The sequence below is a fragment of the Cotesia glomerata genome, linkage group LG8, assembly GCF_020080835.1.
Source record: "Cotesia glomerata isolate CgM1 linkage group LG8, MPM_Cglom_v2.3, whole genome shotgun sequence".
Lineage (NCBI taxonomy): Eukaryota > Metazoa > Arthropoda > Insecta > Hymenoptera > Braconidae > Cotesia > Cotesia glomerata.
The window spans coordinates 2,296,803-2,311,928 of NC_058165.1; the positions used below are offsets into that span (position 1 = coordinate 2,296,803).

General features: G+C 27.7%; 1 long non-coding RNA gene across 1 annotated transcript in view; it reads left to right on the plus strand.

Annotated features, from left to right (window-relative positions):
- Positions 1-15,126, plus strand: part of LOC123270323 — a 124,670-nt gene that overhangs the window by 40,311 nt on the left and 69,233 nt on the right. The gene's annotated exons all lie outside the window — the stretch shown is intronic.

A 15,126-nucleotide genomic window follows, 5' to 3' on the forward strand; every position in this document is an offset into this window, starting at 1 on the left:
TTAAGAAAATATCCCAAAAATTACCATTAAAAATTCATTTTCTATTCTAAATCTAGAAAATAACTAAAATATAAAGGAGCAAAAAAAATTGTTTAGACTACTATTGCAATACCTAGGCTGGGAAATTTACTGCCATAAATAAAATTAAACAAATGAATAAATCTTTTTTTTTTTTTTAGATAACATGAAATACTTAAAAATACGGGTTTGAATTTAAAATAAATTATAGTATTTTAATTATTTACCGATTTAAATAATAATTTTCGAATATACAAATAAAAAAAATATGAAATTATTTAATTAATTTAAAATTTTCTAATAAAACTAATCGTACGACGGAACAGCAAGAAATTTCTTAAAGTTCCAGTTTTAGCTGAAGAGAAGGCAAGAAGTTTTTAAAGTGGGTATCAGACTAGGTTTAGATCTAAATTTATAGTTTATAGCACTCCAATTATTAATGATTATGAGTCATCATCGGTGAAGCCGGGACTCAAGTTCTCCTTAGGCTCAAGATCATGGAAGAATTTGTAGGCTTTTGTCTTGAAAGTATCTATGCTAAGTGCATTGGTGATATTGATCTTCTGGATGCTGCATTTTTATGATAGAAAGAAAAATTTCTTGACTGGAGAACAAAATTGTTGGCTCAAGAAAATTTGTCGGATGCCTGAAGGAAGACCGAAGTTGTGTTGGCCGAAGTTAAAATTTTTCTTTAAATTCTATTCTTGGTAGAAGTTATTTTTTCTTAATTCTATCATAAATACTTGATACAATAAATTTTTATATTTAATCAAGATTTTTAGATACATTAGGGAAGCAGCGCCACCTACTTCAGCTGAGAAAAAAATTTTCTCACCTTGAGAAAATTTTTCTCTCGAATATTTGATACCCATTTTATATTATTTTACCATGCAATTATACATATTGAATGAAAAAAAATGATGAAATATTATTTGATCTTCCCAATTGACATGTTAATCAATAAAAATATTAATGAAAATTAACTTCTATCTTTATATTTAATTTTTTGGAGCTCGAGAGAAATTTTCTCTCGACAAGAAAATTAACTTCTATCAAGAATTAAATTTTTTGGAGCTCGAGGCTGAATTTTCTCTTCACAACAAGATTTTCTTGACTTAAATAAATTTTCTTGGATCAAGATACGTATTTCTTAAAGCAAGAGAATTAATTTTGGTGGAATAAGTGAAATTTCTTGTTAAAAAAAAAATTTTTTTTCGCTCAAGAAAATAATTAAGAAGAAAAATATTATCTTGGCTCAAGTGAACCTTTTTTTCTGTGTACTAGTCAAGATAAGATTGATATTTCCTTAAAGAGGCTATTAGATTAGATAGTTGATAAAATAGTCGAAAAGCCAGACACTTGTTTGTATGTAGTGTGTTTCATAATGAAAGCTATTTAAAGTATAAAAAAAATAACTAGGTAACTTTAACACCTCAAACGTTGAACTTTATAGTGACCTGCCGAGTGGTTTTAACCGAGGAAAGGTCATTATACAGCTTGATACTTTAATGAGTTAATTCAGGTAAATTTAATTATTTTCGCGGTCTGTAGAAATTTGAGGTAAGCTGCTTTTATTATCATGAAAGATTTTCCAATAATTTGTTAAAAATTTGCTTTTAGAGCTATAGGAAATTTATGATCGACATGAGGTTAGAAGCTACTGTGATTGAAATTTGGTTGTTTGAAACTGCCGATAGAAACAAAGGTAGTAAATTTATAAAGTAGCGTGTGAGTGACAAATGAATAATTATTGATAAATAGTTACATCGTCTATATTTTAATATTTATTTTTCTGTTATCGTGTTAAACAAAAAATTATTAGCTGACTGGAAGGTTGTTACGGACGATGTCTCAGATAGCTTAACTGTCCGAGCCGTTGGTGCGTAACCAGAAGATCCGGGTTCGATTCCCGGTCCAGGCTGTCCGAATTATTTTTCTGTTTTCTAAGTTAAAGTTAATCAAGATGACTTTTGAGCCGATATTTAACTAAAAATAGTTTAAGTAACTATTGGGGTTCAATATAATAAATAATTTTAGGTATAAGAACTTCAATTAAATAGTGGTGATGCTATTTAACTAGATTTTCCTAGTTCAGAGAACTATATTTTTTTCTCAGTGCATAAATGATGTCAAGATGATGGAATTAAATGTATCACTGAGAGAAGAGTGCATAGTTAGCTGAATTATAACGTCACAAGTATAAAAATATTTCTAAACTTTTTTTTTGTAGTTACTCAAACTATGCATTAGTTTAAGTAACTATTGATAAATAGTTACATCGACTATATTTTAATAAATATTTTTCTGTTATCGTGATAAACAAAAAATTATTAGCTGACTGAAAGGTTGTTACGGACGATGTCTCAGATAGCTTAACTGTCCGAGCCATTGGTGCGTAACCAGAAGATCCAGGTTCGATTCCCGGTCCGGGCTGTCTGAATTATTTTACTGTTTTCTAAGTTAAAGTTAATCAAGATGACTTTTGAGCCGATATTTAACTAAAAATAGTTTAAGTAACTATTGGGGTTCAATATAATAAATAATTTTAGGTATAAAAACTTTATTAAGTATACTGTCGATCCAGAAAATATTCCCCTAAATTCATTTTTCTGCGGTTGACATCGATTGTTAAAATAATTTCCTCTTTGCGGCCTAATGGCGTAATAACTATTACAAACCTCATAGTTTTTAATTATAATAATATTCCTTCAATTGTAGACCTCTGAATAGTCATAAATGAACGACTACAAAAGGACATAATAGTAATAAAAAAATGGGAGCAAAGAAGATTATCAAGTTAAATTAAAAAAGAAGTTACTAAACTAGTTAAACCAATTCTCATAAAGAAATGAAAAAAAGAGCTTACTCGCATACCTTTTCCATCTACCACAGCTGTAAGTAAAAGCATCTTAAGTTTTATAATATAAGTCGGCTTTAGTTGAGAAAAGGATGTCAAATGGTATGAATTTAAGAATTTAAATAATTTAATGCAACTGTACTCAAAGGGTAACTTAACTTACGGTAAACTTAAGAAATTTTTTTTTTAAAGAGCAATAAAATAATTTTGAAATTCCCCGCGGTACTTATCTAGTTAATATTCAGTAGTCCTCGGTATGATAAATTTGGATATTAGTCGCAAGTTATAATGGCTTGCAATACAGTAAATTATTCGATAAATCAATGAAATATTCAGCTTAAGTAAATTACGATGACTGTAATTTGTACCGATACGATTAATTCAATCTTTAGTGTATCGGATGTACTGCTTATTCATCTGCTATTTTTGACGCTCGTAACTTTAAGCCAAAATAATCAATATGAGGTGGATTTAATAGCGGCATAATATCGGCTATTAGTTTAAAATATCAGAAATTTCTATGGAGAGAAATTTTCGATAGTATAAACTAACACTATGTGACTGCCATGATTAGTGAACTATAAATAAATAAGCTTTTGCTTTATTAAATAATGACTATTGTTAAATTGCACTGTACTTTTTTAAATATTGACGTTTTTAAAGATATAAGCTCATCCCGATGTTACACTCATCAAGAGCTTTCATTTGAGTAGCCACATGCATTTTTATATATTTTTCATATATACATATATATTATATATATAAATATATAAAATATATGAAAAATTGATGTGGGTACTTGAATAAAAGATCTCGATGAGTGTAATGTCGAGGTGAGCTTATTTCTTTAAAAATATCATTAGTTGACAAAACACAAGGTAATTTCTTGATTATTGATATTTATAGAGATATAAGCTCATGCTGATATTGTACTCTTCAAGAGCTTCCATTTGAATACCCACATGCATTTTTGATATATTTTTCATATATTCATATATATAAATATATAAAGTATATGAAAAATTGATGTGGGTACTTAAATGAAAGGTCTCGATGAGTGTAATATCGGAGTGAGCTTATTTCTTTAAAAATGTCAATCTTTCACAAGATACAAGGTCATTTCTTAATTATTGATATTTTTAAAGATGTAAGCTCGATTTTGTGTTACGCTCATTGAGAGCTGTCATATGAATACCCACATGCATTTTTGATATATATATATATATATATATATATATATATATATATATATATATATATATATATATATATATATACATATATATATAATATATGAAAAATTGATGTGGGTACTCAAATGAAAGGTCTCAATGAATGTAACATCAGGGTGAGCTTATTTCTTTAAAAATGTCAATCTTTCACAAGATACAAGGTCATTTCTTAATTATTGATATTTTTAAAGATGTAAGCTCGATTTTGTGTTACGCTCATTGAGAGCTGTCATATGAATACCCACATGCATTTTTGATATATATATATATATATATATATATATATATATATATATATATATATATATATATATAAAATATATGAAAAATTGATGTGGGTACTCAAATTAAAGGTCTCAATGAATGTAACATCAGGGTGAGCTTATATCTTTAAAAATGTCAATAATTCACAAAATATAAAGTCATTTCTTAATTATGTATCTAGAAATAGAATATTTCACCCGATATTCTCATGTGTCATTAATTATTTCTTTAATTTAAAAATAAAATTTTAATTTTGAATCTCAAAGCTTCATTCTTTAGAGGGTTTTTATGGCGAGCTTTAAACAGTATACAAAAAAATAAAATCCGTTGTTACAATATCACACCTCTAAAAATATAATTTCTGGCACAAGATCTTGCTTAGAGAACTTATATCACGTCAAAAGATTAAATAACAGCTTTTATTGTGACATTTATAAAGAATATACTTTATTCTTTGTAAAATGAGCTCTATAAAGCTTAAACATTATTGAATAGAGTTGAATATAATATATAATTTTTTTACCAACACCTGAAACAATATTTTTAAGCTTTGAGAAATATCAAAAATTTACCGAACTAGGACTAAGTACAAGGTTTATTATTTTCACACTGATAGAATAATTTATTCAATTTAATAAGCTTTATTAACTGTTAATAAATTATTTATTAAATACGATTTATTAAATGTTAATAAATATTTGTTAACTGTTAATAAATATTTGTTAACTATTAATAAATACTTATTAATTATTAATAAATGTACTTTCTTCCCAAATAAATATTTATTGATTGTTAAAAAATATTTATTAAAATTTAATAAATTAAATAATTGTCTTTAAATAAATTGAATTATTAATAAGAATAAATGAATTTTAAATAATTTAAAAAAGAGAGAAAGGTGGGGTGAAATAGACACATTGTTTAGTTGTACAAGAATATTTACTGAAGTGTATTTTACAGAACATTGGTAGCAAGCATTTAAAAGACCTAATTGTTAAATGGATTTGATTCAGCTGAAAAGCTTTCATTATATTATTGGCTTGATTATAAAAAAACTGGAAATTCTACATGATTTGTTTTGTATACGGTTTGTCATCGACGTCCCTTTAAATTCACAGTACAAGTATTCAATTCAACAAATACTATTTTCCTTTTTGCACTCAATAAATGCTTTGTGAGCTGTTTTTATTTATAGAAATATAAATATAAATCGAAATGGAGTTTTATTCAGGTTGTAGATGAAAATTTTCACTTTTTGCCTCGCCGAATCATTGGGCTATAAAAAATTGATGGAGCGTTAGGTAAAAAAGATTTGGGTTGACTATGCTATGGTTTGTTAATTGAACTCATCAGTACTGAAGTCATTAATTATGCTATTTATTTTTACAACTCAATCTTAATTTTCTTGCTTTATTTATTTTTATTTTTTTTTATTAAATAAAATGAATAAAAATTATTTCTTTTATTACATTAGCGTGCAAATTGAAATTTTTAATGTAAATTCAACGACAAAAAATAAAAATAAAAAATTCCAACGCTGTCTAACGTATATTTATAACTTCTGCTGAATAAGCTTTCATTAAGTAGCAGCATATTAGCACAATAACGAGTATATAATAGTGGGGGAAAATAAATAGAGTTGTTTCGCGTTGACAGTTTGACTTGCTGGCTGGTTTATAAGACAACAATGCATTGTTCGCGAAAGGTATAAAGGATTTATATTTTTTTTTATTATTAATTCGACGTGTGACTTAATAACTAATTAACCAAATAACCTCATTTCTTTGACGGGGTATTTTATACGAAATGGGAAAATGACTAAAATTTAAAAATTATTCTAATTTAGTCCTAATTTATTATTAAAATTCTATATTTTACTAATTTGTAAAGAAAATTTCTTTTTAATCAATAAGAAAATCAATTTTTCTCTCCTAGTAACTTTTCAGCCGTACTAACTTGTATCCGGGTCGAATGTTGTTTTAATAATTTTAAGAACAAATTCATTTTATGTTTGTTATTAACTAACATATTTATTATTATAGTTTCAAGAACAAATTTTGTTTATGTTCGTTATTAATTAACACCTAAGTATATCAAAATCGTGTTGTCAGCATGCTAAATCTTTTATTTGTGTTTTTTAATTAGTTTTTTTCTCATTATCCTAAATAATTAATAGTTAAATATATAAACAATAATGTTTGTAAGGTTGAAATAATATAAAAGTCTTTTTAATAAACAACTTGATGTAGACATTTAGTACTTGTCCCACCAGTCACAAACGCCTGTCCCACCAGTCACAATAAAAACAAATTTTGCACGCCTCATAGCGCGAAGCGCGTGAGGTTGTGCTTTATACTCGACTCGTCAAGATCAAGCAATTTTGTGATCTTTAAATGCCTCTATTACAACCATATTACACTTATACAATGATGTAAGTAGATGTACACTGAAAAAACACTTAAATTAAACCATCTTTTACTTTCTAAAATCATTTCATGTTGCTATTTTGAAAAAAAAAACGTTTTGAAAAAAATTTTACGTGGACGTCCGGATGTCACCCCATTTTGGATGTACCAACGATTACTCCCGAACAAATTGATATTTCAAGACCGGACCTTTTTTATTAGTTTAAGAATTCGATGAACTGGGTCCGTATTTCATATCAGTGGCCTAGGATACATATTTTTTTTTAAATTGAATTTTTATTAAAATTCACTACGATACAACCGTAAAAGCCAAACAAACTTTTCTTATTTGTCACGTGAAAACTATGGTGCCACTTGATCAAGCTAGATATTTTTAGACTAAGTGCGCATATGACAAGAAAAAAAGGGCGCTGATTTAAAAAAAAAAGAAATCAAGAAATTACTTAATTATATATTTTTTGTTTAATCAATTGCAAAATTAATTTTTTTTCTTAAAAAATGAATGAGAGTTATGAGGCGTGCACTTTTAGATTTTCCAAACTTTTTTTAATTGTTTCTACGTAGGTAATCAGTCTAATTCTTCATAATATTCAATGTTTGTAGGATTAATTTTGTATTTTCGAGGGAAGTATTTTTTAAAAGTTTAGTGGACGAACTGAAATTGAACTTTAAGTATACCTTTGGTAAGAGAGAAGGATTTGTTCTTAGTCTCACCAGTTATACTCAGTCAAATAATAATTACGAGAAACTTAAAAAGTAATGGAGGTTTTTGACAAAGGGATCTTGTTAATTAGTTATTCTTCTAAACAATCAGACAAATTTTACTATAAGAGCATTTCAAGCGAGAAAATGAATAAAATTTTTAAATTATTCTAATTCAGTCCTAATTTATGATTAAAAGTCTATATTTTACTAATTTGTAAAGAAAATTTCTTTTTAATCAATAAGAAAATCAATTTTTCTCTCTTAGTAACTTTTTAGCCGTACTAACTTGTATCCGGGTCGAATGTTGTTTTAATAATTTTAAGAACAAATTCATTTTATGTTTGTTATTAACTAACATATTTATTATTATAGTTTTAAGAACAAATTTTGTTTATGTTCGTTATTAATTAACACCTAAGTTTATCAAGATCGTGTTGTCAGCATGCTAAATCCTTTATTTGTGTTTTTTAATTAGTTTTTATCTAATTATCCTAAATAATTTATAGTTAAATATATAAACAATAATGTTTCTAAGGTTGAAATAATATAAGTCTTTTTAATAAACAACTTGATGTAGACATTTAGTACTTGTCCCACCAGTCACAAATGCCTGTCCCACCAGTCACAATAAAAAAAAATTTTCTTAATTGTTTCTACGTAGGTAATCAGTCTAATTCTTCATAATATTCAAAGTTTGTAGGATTAGTTTTGTATTTTCGAGGGAAGTATTTTTTAAAAGTTTAGTGGACGAACTGAAATTGGACTTTAAGTATACCTTTGGTAAGAGAGAAGGATTTGTTCTTAGTCTCACCAGTCACACTCAGTCAAATGATAATTACGAGAAACTTAAAAAGTAATGGAGGTTTTTGACAAAGGGATCTTGTTAATTAGTTATTTTTTTATATTATAAGATAAATTTTACTATAGTATAAATTTTAGTCACATAATTATAGCAGTGTAATTTTTAAAATCGACAAATCAGATTTATTAGAAGAATATAGCGTTCTTTTCTTTGAAGCAAATTCATCTTGCAAGATTAATGATTCCGTAGGAAAATTTATTGCTTCGCAAATTTAGTTTGTAAATAGGAGCACGTATGTATGCATAAAATAAAATGCAATTTTTAAGGGATCAATAGAAATGACTGATTTCATGTTTCGTTACTATATGCACCTGAGAGAAAGATAAAAATGAAGATAAGCAGATAAAGAATTGAGCTGGGTGAGAAATTGGGATTAGAGTTTCGTAACACGTACTTAAACTTCGTGAACTTGTTCTATTCGCTTTGACATGTCAATTAAGAATCCTACGTCAGTGTGAAAACTAATTCCAAGTTTGTGGTTTCTTCGAACAAGGAGCATTGTTTATTCCATGATACTATTATTATGATTATTATTATGGATATAATAGTTATAATGTTAAGAGAAAATGTTTTTCTCACCTTTCAACCGTCGACTTTCATAAAACGTGCATCCAGCCACAAACTTTCCACATGTCTTACCATGCCGCATGTAGTTCAAATAAAACGCGCTCTTTTTTTTTCTTTTATAGCAATCCAGTAGTTTCGCTTGAAATTATTGTTAAGCATGTTTTTTACTTGTGTTCTGCTGCACCAAGCTACATGATACGTTATTATTCTGCAAACATGTTACATGAATTTTTTTTTTTTCGGAAACATTATAGAGACTAGAAAAAGTTTTTAATCAGAGTTTTAGAATTCATTAAAGTTCCAATTAAAAATTTCAAGTTGGTCGAACATTTTCAAGAATAGACTCTGAAATAATTAAATAGCATATATTCAATTGAAGTTCTTATAACTAAAATTATTAATTATATTGAACCTTAATAGTTACTTAAACTATTTTTAGTTATATATCGGCTCAAAGTAATCTTGATTAACTTTAACTTAGAAAACAGAAAAATAATTCGTACAGCCCGGACCGGGAATCGAACCCGGATCTTTTGGTTACGCACCAAGGACTCGGACAGTTAAGCTATCTGAGACATCGTCCGTAACAACCTTTCAGTCAGCTAATAATTTTTTGTTTAACACGATAACAGAAAAATATTTATTAAAATATAGTCGATGTAACTATTTATCAATAGTTACTTAAACTAATGCATAGTTCGAGTAACTACAAAAAAAAAGTTTAGAAATATTTTTATACTTGTGACGTTATAATTCAGCTAACTATGCACTCTTCTCTCAGTGATACATTTAATTCCATCTTCTTGACATCATTTATGCACTGAGAAAAAAATATAGTTCTCTGAACTAGGAAAATCTAGTTAAATAGCATCACCACTATTTAATTGAAGTTCTTATACCTAAAATTATTTATTATATTGAACCTCAATAGTTACTTAAACTATTTTTAGTTAAATATCGGCTCAAAAGTCATCTTGATTAACTTTAACTCAGAAAACAGAAAAATAATTCGTACAGCCTGGACCGGGAATCGAACCCGGATCTTTTGGTTACGCACCAAGGACTCGGACAGTTAAGCTATCTGAGACATCGTCCGTAACAACCTTTCAGTCAGCTAATAATTTTTTGTTTAACACGATAACAGAAAAATATTTATTAAAATATAGTCGATGTAACTATTTATCAATAGTTACTTAAACTAATGCATAGTTCGAGTAACTACGAAAAAAAAGTTTAGAAATATTTTTATACTTGTGACGTTATAATTCTGCTGACTATTTTTCTCTCATTGCAATCACATTGAAGAACAAGTTCAATCTGCTACCAATTTGTATCAACTGACAAGTGTAACGTATCACGACAATCCAACGTTGCATAACTTTACCCAGGAAAATTTTCATTGAAAACTTATTGCTTCTTGAAATCGAATTTTTCAGCGAAAATTGCGACATGTGTAAGAGCGATTTCCGACAAACGGTTGCAGCGGTTGCTTTGGCATAAAGTGCACTTCATATGAGTACTCGTATGAACTCCCGCGTTCACTGCCGTTTACTAGATATTCATACTCACGCAAACATGTATGTTACCTCAGTAAACGCGAGCTAATTGCAACTCGTTAAAAATTTCTTTTGACGGCTTTCAAGGGTAACATTGTATGGATAAGTTATTTATTTAAAACATCACTGGGTTTAGAGTCGATATGAAATTTGCTCGGAACTCTCATTTGTTATCGATCACGGCATATTTGTCGAGGTGACTGACAAGGGATGAACCCTCGTATCGTATGGAAACGAGGATGACAAGCGAATTGTCTGTTAGCAGACAAGAACATGGGTGCAAGTACCAAGTTTCCTGAATTAGAAACAAATTTTGTGATGATAACACATTCCTGCTGTCAATTTGTTTTAATGATTTTTGTGGACTGATAAAAAAAATGACTTGATTCAAGAAAAACTTTTTCTTAACTTAACTTACGGTAAACTTAAGAAATTTTTTTTTTAAAGAGCAATAAAATAATTTTGAAATTCCCCGCGGTATTTATCTAGTTAATATTCAGTAGTCCTCGGTATGATAAATTTGGATATTAGTGGCAAGTTATAATGGCTTGCAATACGGTAAATTATTCGATAAATCAATGAAATATTCAACTTAAGTAAATTACGATGACTGTAATTTGTACCGATACGATTAATTCAATCTTTAGTGTATCGGATGTACTGCTTATTCATCTGCTATTTTTGACGCTCGTAACTTTAAGCCAAAATAATCAATATGAGGTGGATTTAATAGCGGCATATTTTCGGCTATTAGTTTAAAATATCAGAAATTTCTATGGAGAGAAATTTTCGATAGTATAAACTAACACTATGTGACTGCCATGATTAGTGAAATATAAATAAATAAGCTTTTGCTTTATTAAATAATGACTATTGTTAAATTGTACTGTACTTTTTTAAATATTGACGTTTTTAAAGATATAAGCTCATCCCGATGTTACACTCATCAAGAGCTTTCATTTGAGTACCCACATGCATTTTTATATATTTTTCATATATACATATATATTATATATATAAATATATAAAATATATGAAAAATTGATGTGGGTACTTGAATAAAAGATCTCGATGAGTGTAATGTCGAGGTGAGCTTATTTCTTCAAAAATATCATTAGTTGACAAAACACAAGGTAATTTCTTGATTAACACATTCCTGCTGTCAATTTGTTTTAAAGATTTTTGTGGACTGATAAAAAAAATGACTTGATTCCAGAAAAACTTTTCCTTCAAAATGTCATTCTTGTTTTGAGTAATTCAATTCTCTTAACTTAAGAAATTGATTTCTGAATCAAGAAACTTGGTTGTTTTAAAATAAGATATATACAACTGTCGCCCAAGAATTTCTTTCTCTTGGATTAAAATAGACGGTAACATTGGTTCAAGATATTACCGACTTGTTCCAAGTATGGCGCCACTCGAGAATTAACATATTATTTTACTTGTTTTAAGCATATAAATTTAAGTATTTTTGCTATTCTCTATATTAATAAATATTTTGTCGGCAAATAGAGAAATAAAAATTTTTGAACTTCAAAGTTTTTTTCTGACTTAAACTTATAACATTATAAATAAAAAAATTTGTTCTTGAATCAACAATCAATAATTCTTTAAATGAAATAAAATAATTGTTTATTGAAGAGAATCGTTTTTGAATAAAGAATTCACTTGTATCGATCGAAGATAATATAGTCTCGAACCTCGTAAAAATTTTATCGATCGGAGTAATTAGATCTCTCACTCCAAGAAACATTAAATCAAGACAAGAATTTATTGAAATAAGACAACTAGTTCTCTTCAAAATAATTTTCTTGGAAGAATATTTTTCTTTAATGAAGATATTTTTTTTATTGGAGTTTTGAATTGCAAAGGACCGAAGATCACTGGTTGAATATATAAAATAGTATCAACAGAATCAAACCGACGTGAAAGTGCTCAGCTGGTTTGAAAGCAGGTTGGAAGCTTGCCATTACAAATGATACATAGCTTGAAGTTTTATGATCTTCGTAATCGATGCGGACTTCGGTCTATTCTCGGCAATCCTCGATGATTAACAGTAAAATATTGTGAATGATCATCTGGGATGATTTTACCCGGAACATTCTAGTGATAAGACTCTCTGATTTATGGTCCTTAGAGTATTTTTAGAACATTAGTGAATATAATGTAGAAGCGAAGAGTTCTTAGAAGCCCCCGAGGTGTTATAGTTCCAAAAGATTCAAGATTAATGCTGTGTCCGTTGATTAATTTTAGGACATTAATAACGGGCCGATAATTACTAGAAAAAAAATATTTAGAGGGTGATATATTTCTTAGTCTTTTGAAGGGATCAAGATGTCATAAGGGTGCAAAAAGGGAAGTCTCTTGCAACTGATCGGTTGGATAGAGCTCTTGGGAAAAATTGAAATAAGCTAAATAGAGCATATTAGAGCTGATGAGTGATAAGGAAACGGCGGAATCGATTAATGATAACATCAGCTGAATTTCTTTTGATTCCACGATGAAATTTAATATAATTAGCCTAATTATCTCTATTGTTAAGAGAATAAGAAAAATTTTGTCTCCAGGATAGTCATATGATAAAATAGATTTTTTTAGTGAAATTTAGTGTCATTATAAAGATCTTAACTTGAATTTGTGCCTTTTCAAGGTTTCATATCATTTTCACCGATAGTAAATTTATTATGATAAGTATTTAGGCTGCATTTGAAAATGCTTTATCTCTAAATACATAATTAAAAAATTACCTTTTATCTTGTGAAATATTGACATTTTTAAAGATATAAGCTCATCCTTGTATTACACAATAATCTGCAATAAAATATAATTAACATTTAATTAAAGACAACTTAATCATCTATAAACCATAGCAATATAGATACTCGATATCCGAATCCATGTGGATCGTGATAATCACGATCCACTAGATCGGGCATATACACATCTAAAGTATAGTCATACGAGGATCGTGATCATCACTATACTGTATCGTGAAAATAGCAATACTTTTTTCTCCGTGTATAAGCTCATCCCGATATTATACTCACCGAGACCTTTCATTTGAGTACCCACATCAATTTTTCATATATTTATATATATTATATATATGTATATTAGGGTGGCCCAAAAAAACCGACTATTTTTTTTTTTTTGAGTCTCGAGTGAAAAAATGTTAGTTTTTGATGTTTTAAGAGCCCTCTCCAAAAGACAGCTCAAAAAAAAATTTTTACGAGGTCACTCCAAATTTTTTAAAATTTCAAAAATCGTCAAAAATCGAATTTTTTTTTTTTTTAATTTTTTTTCTCGTAACGGTATAATTTTATAGACTAAAAAAAAATGAGATTCTGAAAATTTCAGTTCAAAATTTAAATTTTGAAAGGTTGCTCATAATTTTTTTCAATTTATTAGTACATTAGTTTAGATTTTTTCGAGCGACCTTTTACTATTTAAATTAAAATTCCATGAATTTTTTTTTTTTATTTAGTACCATAATCAATAAAAATACATCACGAGATGAACTAAAAATCAAGCACAATACAGAAAAAATAATTTTTTTTAATTTAATAATTTTATTTAATAAACTTCCAAGCGTGAATTCGAATCCCAAGCTGGTCTTAGAAACCAGCTTGGTTGAGATTTGACCCTTGCCGCGTAGGTTGAGATTTTTACAAACCAAAAAAACCCCACCGTACCACTCCCAACAGTTAAAGTCGGCGATATGACTAATTAAAGAAAAATAAAAAAATTATGAGCGACCTTTTGAAATTTAAATTTTGAACTGAAATTTTCAGAATCTCATTTCTTTTAAGTCTATAAAATTATACCGTAACGAGAAAAAAAAATTAAAAAAAAAAAAAGTTCGATTTTTGAAGATTTTTGAAATTTTAAAAAATTTGGAGTGACCTCTGAAAAATTTTTTTTTAAGCTGTCTCTTGGAGAGGGCTCTTAAAACATCAAAAACTAACATTTTTTCACTCGAGACTAAAAAAAAAAAAATAGTCGGTTTTTTTGAGCCACCCTAATGTATATATGAAAAATATATCAAAAATGCATGTGGGTACTCAATCGAAAGGTCTTGATGAGCGTATTATCGGGATGAGCTTATATCATTAAAAATGTCAATAGTTAAAAAAGTACAGTGCATTATTATCAAGATACTTTACTAGAATATTTTTTGTCTTCAACTATGAAAAATAATTCTACACTGATAGAAAGATTTGTTTATGGTTAAAAATGATTGTTAATATTTAACAAATCGTTTATTAGAGACGACTTTTTAGTATTAAACAAATATTTCTTAGTATTTAAAATGATTTGTTTGTATTTAATAAATCTGATATTAATTTATTAAATATTAATAAATTTTTTTAAATACTAAGAAATATTTGTTAAGGACTAAAAAGTGGTCTCTAATAAATGATTTGTTAAATATTAACAAATATTTTTAACTATAAACAAATCCTTCTATCAGTGTACAAAAAAAAATTATCTTAATTTTAATTATATTTCTTTTTTCCCTTTGAAATTTTTTCAAACAAAAAATTGTTTTTATTAATATGATAAGTCAAAACCAGATGAAGTTGTAAGAAGTAGAAGACTAATGTCACTTCAAGTACGTACTTTAAAAATAAAAATCTTC